The sequence below is a fragment of the Gopherus evgoodei genome, chromosome 1, assembly GCF_007399415.2.
Source record: "Gopherus evgoodei ecotype Sinaloan lineage chromosome 1, rGopEvg1_v1.p, whole genome shotgun sequence".
In the NCBI taxonomy this organism is placed as follows: domain Eukaryota; kingdom Metazoa; phylum Chordata; order Testudines; family Testudinidae; genus Gopherus; species Gopherus evgoodei.
This window is the reverse complement of record NC_044322.1, coordinates 137,820,522-137,826,530: the sequence shown is the minus strand read 5'-3', so window position 1 is coordinate 137,826,530 and position 6,009 is coordinate 137,820,522.

Here is a 6,009-nt window from a genome sequence, read left to right as displayed (position 1 = left end):
GTCATCCTGAGGTCCTTAACTCAGGCACTGACTTATTTAAGGAACTCAGGATTAAGCCCAGTATTATTTTGTTGCCGATGTAGGTGATCTGCGCTGAATGGCTGGAACTGTGACATTTCTTCAGAAATTGTGGAAAGATTTCTGCAGTGTGGCCCTTTGGGGGAATGACTTAATAGCACAATGGCAAATGGGAAGTGTAGATGAAAAGAGGAAGTTCTACAGTGTGGGTGAAATTCACTTAAAGTGCAAAGGGGCCTTGGCAAGGCTTTCTGCACCACACACAACTTCAATGGGGATTTATCTCAGTCTTCAGCACTGGCCAGCACTTTGAACGTGGTTCTCTTCTGAATATTGTATGTGAGGTGGCCTGTTATTGGTGGCAAACAGTTAATCACTAACCTCTTCCTAAATTGGATCTTCAGCAGTGAGATTAATTAACAGTAGCTTGGCATGAGTCTCCTTAGCAGTTATGTAAGGTGAAAACAGAGAGTACATTTTGTTGCCTGTAGGAGCTGTGAGTGAATTGCCTGTGGGATATAAAGCAAACGGGCTTGTATCATTCGTAATACTGGTTTAAGATTCCTGGCTGAAATAGTAATCAGAAACTGGGTTATACAAAACATATTTGCTGTGGAAGAAATTAGTCTGTGTTCTAGTGTTCTCATACTGCAAACTCGAAAACAAAGAGTTTACTTGGTGAGTGCTGCCCTTTAAACATCACTAGTGGCACAATGCTGATTTACATCAGCTGAGGAGCTATCCCAACTATCTTAGGCTACGTCTACACTACAGCAGAAAATGGAAATTACTAAAACCGGTTTTATAAAACCGATATTATAAAATCGATTTTATGCGTCCACAGTAGGGCACATTAATTCGGTGGTGTGCTTCCATGGTCCTAGGCTACCATCGATTTCTGGAGCGGTGCACTCTGGGTAGCTACATTAAAGGAATGAGACCAATAACTTCGATTTCCATCCACACTAACCCTAAATCGATATAGTAATATCGATTTTAGGGTTACTCCTTTTGTTGGGGAGGAGTACAGAAATTGATTTTAAGAGCCCTTAAAATCGATTTAAAGTGCCTTGTAGTGTGGACGGGTACAGAGTTAAATCGATTTAACACTGTTTACATCGATTTAACTGTGTAGTGTGGACCAGGCCTTATATAACCCTTGCTTGTTTGCAGCTGTTGTTGTTCCTCCAAGCAACCTGTCATAGAGTGGTGAGCTTTATATAGATAATTCAATGAAAGCCAATAGGCCTTAAATCACGTCCTTAAAGACAGTGAGACAATTCTTCTCTCAGCTACATCAGTGCAGTGCCAGGAGGTATGAATAGAGTAACACTGGTGTGACTGGGAGGAGAATTTTGCTTTTCTGAGAGCTTGATCTGAGGCTACAGATCATTACCTAAATTCCAGATAATAAAACAGTTAAAGGAAGCAATTATAAAATTCAGAGATATTCTGTATAAAGGAAAGGTTGATCAAGGTTTATCAGTAACTCCATTATCAGAGTTGGTCAAAATTTCAGCTAGCAGGGAGAGTTTTGATGCCTGTGGGTTAGAACTAGTGCAAATTATGCATAAATTTTCATAAACAAACTGAGCTTATGGTTTACTCGGTCACTCATTACTTCAGAGCGTTTAGAGAAGTTTTGAGAACTTTGAGATATATGCCCCTGAGTTAGAGAACAAGCTCATTTTGACACTATTGATGTTTACTGATTAAATCTGTACAGAACTGTGAATGCAGCACCAGACACATTCTTTCCTTTTAAATGAAACACAAAAGTAAAGATTTATAGGAAAAAGTCTAAACTTAGGGACCAAATGTTGGAAATGCTTAGTCAGGTAATTTTGCCATTGAATTGGGTGGGAGTCTGTAGTAATCCCTTACCACAATTTATGATGACTATCCTGAGGCCTGGTACATAGTGTGAATGAAGGGGTTTGCACTTGCTCTGCTGGAACAAGGTACAAAACTACTCAGAGGGAAAGGTGTTTGTGCAAATGAGCTTCTTATCCCCCACAATCAGATCTCCATGGATCCTGGTCCTTTTCACTTCCCCAGTGGCAGTTAAAAGGGTTATAAGTATAGTCCTTCATCTCTGCACATCTACCGTGGGGGAGAGGGATGTTCAAGAATGGGCTCCCCACCATGAGAACATAATAATCATAGTGGAGGTGCTGAGGAATCTCTTTAACGTTATGTCCACCTCTCATGATCACTTTGGAGGTCTGGCACAGTGGGCACTGGACTCTGCTCCCAGCTGACAGCTCTGGTTCAGTGGCTCCTTTCAATCCCTCTGTCTGGCTGGCTTTCCTCTGGGAAAGAATTTGCCCTCTGTGTTGAGTCAGGAAGACAGTGTGTGCATTTTAGTGCATATGGCCAGGACAGAGTTTGTGCCTATATCCTTAGGCAAGAGAACCGGTTGGGAAGTTGCATAAGCCTTATAGAGCCATCTGTGAGGACAATTTTTTTCCCCCTTGGAATATGTACAGACCTCAGGGTTTCAGATCCTGGCAAGGTGGCACAGTTCCAGTACTCTGCTTTCCATGGATGCACCAGGGTTGGAGATTAGGACCATACATAACAAGGAACTAGGGTCCTGCTGTTCTTCAACAATGTCACTAGCAGTACTGAAGTTGCAAAAGAGATAAGAGCAATTTTGGTTGGAGCTGCCCATCACATCAGTAGGGGAAAGAAACTTCCTTGTTACCTGTTAGACTTCATGAAGAAGCACTTTCATGGATATTTCTTATTAAGCATCATTGTTTGCTCTATAATTTGAGGGAAAACAATCTTGCATTTATGTGTTCTCTCTCCCATATTGTTATCTGCAAAGGAAGAAGGAGAGATCTGCATCTGCGGCTCTAGGAAACTGTTCGTGGGAATGGATCAGTTTCAACAAATGTCTTGTTTTGAAAAAAATTTTGGGAAAATTTTTTTTTGAAATGATTGAAATCGGACATTGTGACATTTTCAAAATGGAAAAGTCTGGATTTTTTTTGTTCAGAATGACTTTTCATTTAGAAATGTAAGTTAATTATAGTAAACAATGTATAAAAAGGTCAAAATCAAACAACATGTTTCAACTGGCCTGTGCCAAAACATTTTTCAGTTTGCTGATTCACAACCATTTTTCAGATATTTGACTTTTTGTCCCAATTCAGAATGGGATATATTTTGAAATCTTGACATTTTTCTTCTGATGGTAAAACCATTTGCCAGCCACCTTCATGTCATGTTCATATCTTGAGTGGTAAAAACTCCCACCCATAATATCAGAAAGAATATAAACTTAGAACCTTGGGACAGGAGCACTATGAAGAATAAAAACAAAAAAGCTAGGATTTTTTGGTCAGTTCTTCACTGCAATAAACCTGTTGCTTATGAAGTAAACTGTTTTAAATGCACCAAGTTTACTTAGGGCATGTATCAATCAGCTGTCCCCAGCCCATTAGCTGGGAACAGTCGTTGCTCAGCTTTCTATGAACTGTTCTAATTTGTTTCTAGTATTTTTGTTTAAAAGAAACAAGTGATAAGGGATTTGTGCAGTTTAATTGTTCCAATTTCCAAAACTAACAGTTATGTTAATGAACTAATAACTAATTACTAATGAACATCATTAGTTAATTAATGATTAAGCGGTTACATACCCCTGTTTATTTTAAATGATTGAACTTGGTAGCTTTCAAATAACATGGAACGGTTACAGTGACTGAGTGATTATTAGTGTTACACATGCCTATACATGGTGCAGATATGTTCACTTGTATAAATACATGAAATGCTTTTACACCTTGTGGATGCACATATAAAAATGATAATATTTTTAGTTTCATAATTGAATGTTCTGTAGCCATATAAATATATATGCATTTTAGACTAAGGTTCAGTGGCAAGTGAAAATTCACCCTTTTCAATGAGGGCAAAATCTTCCCATAAAGTCAATGGCAAACTTCTTGTTGACTTCAGTAGGAACTGGATTTGTCTCAAGAATGAATGAGAGGAAAGTTCAGTTTTTCTGCTCTTTCTCTCTCCTCTCCCTCACAATTGCCTTTTCCTGTTACCTGTTTTATGTGCCATGATAGGTGGGTTTTGTTACCTTGTGCATGACTCCTTGGGGCTGACACTGAAGGTTTACTGTCTCATTTTCTTTACTCTGATTTAATAATAATTAAAAAGAAAAAATATCCTTTGGAAAGTGAAGACGAAAAATGTTTACCCCTCGCTATTATTTTATGAATTTGTACTAGTACTGTCTGTGCGTTTGGTTTCTGATTGCCACATAGTGCAATATGTAGGCTCTTATCAGCTATGGACCAACAGGAATTTGGAACGTTGAATTAACATTCTCTATGATATTGTATCTAAATGATATTGCAGACTATGATGTGATGCCCATTAGAAACTGTCCTGAGACCTCTCTCTCCCTCATTATTCCATGTTCCCTACCCTAGCCTGTGGTAGCAGTAGAGCAGTTCAGTAGCTAATAATGCGTATGCCTATGTTTCGTGCGTTAAGCAGAAAGACGGAATGAAGAGTGATTGCAGAAATATCGAGCAGATAGCTGGACTGATGCTCTGGTTTGGAGTATGGCCTGGCAGCTACAATGTAAAACCTGGGCCATCATGTCCAATAGGTAGCTGCCTGAAATCAGAATCTTATATTTTGTTTGTATGTATCAAACAGCACCTAAATATAAAGTAAAATTCTCTGCCTGATGGCCAGCACAAGTCAAGTTACATGGTACAGCTCAGCCAGTGGTGTAAGCACCAAGCCGGCAGGGCCAGCTCCAGGCCACAGCGCGCCGGGGGGGGGGGGGGGGCTCTGATGGTTGCTGGGAGGGCGGAAGGCGGCTCTGGTGGAGCTGCCACAGGCGTGGCTGCGGAGGGTCCGCTGGTCCTATGGCTCTGGTGGACCTCCTGCAGACACACCTGCCGCAGCTCCACCGGAGCCGCGGGACCATCGGACCCTCTGCAGAAAAGTCTGCGGGAGGTCCACCGGAGCCATGGGACCGGAGAGTGGCAGAGTGCCCCCCGTGGCAAGCCGCCATGCTTGGGACGGCGAAATTGCCACAGCCAGTCCTGCAAGCCGGACACTTCCCTAAGAATGGCAACAGCAGCCATGCAGCTGATCACAACATGCAGCTACTGAAGGGGCTGTGAGACAAGTCAGACTCTGAGAGAACTAAATAGGGTTTGCAAGGGAGGAGCCAGGAACTGCCATTGATACTGTAGCAGCCCAGGCAGGGAAAGTGAGGGGGGAACTGGCAGATCTGGAAGGGCGAGAGATTTCTGCTGTCATGTGAGGCTTCATCTGTGCATTTCACAACAATTATGATATGTTCACTATGTTCCCCCCAGACCCAGCTCTGATTTCTCCATATAATAAGACATGTTGTATAGAGAAACTCTTCTCACCCAATGGCTTCTCCTCTTCCTCCCAAATTGCTTGGATGCTGTCTCCTTTGCCATCTCCAGAGCTTGGAACTCTCTAAAGAGGGTGTGGGATCTGAGCAGGGTCTCAGGTATCACACACTCCATGTCCTTATCTCTGTTGTGGCCTCCAAGTTAGTATTCTCTCTCTCCTCTTGCTGTTCTTCACTGGAGCAGGTCAAGCTGTGTTTTTACTCTTGAGCAGCATCCCAAATTAAGTTGAAGAGCAATCACCAAGAAATCTGTCCGATTCACCATAGACATGCTATTATTGTCTCAGGCCATATTATAGAATCGTAGAGTTCAAGGCCAGAAGGGACCACCAGATCATCTTGTCTGACCTCCTGTGTATCGCAGGCCATCAACTGCACCCAGCACCCGCACACTAAATCCAACAATGGAAATTAGACTGAAGTATTACAGCCCACTATAGAATAGACTATTATGTTCCACAAGCAGGGAAATGATTACATGAGATGCACCCAGATAATGCTGGCAAGTCACTCGCACCCACATGCTGCAGAGGAAGGCAATAAACGCCACAATCTGACTTGAGGGAAAA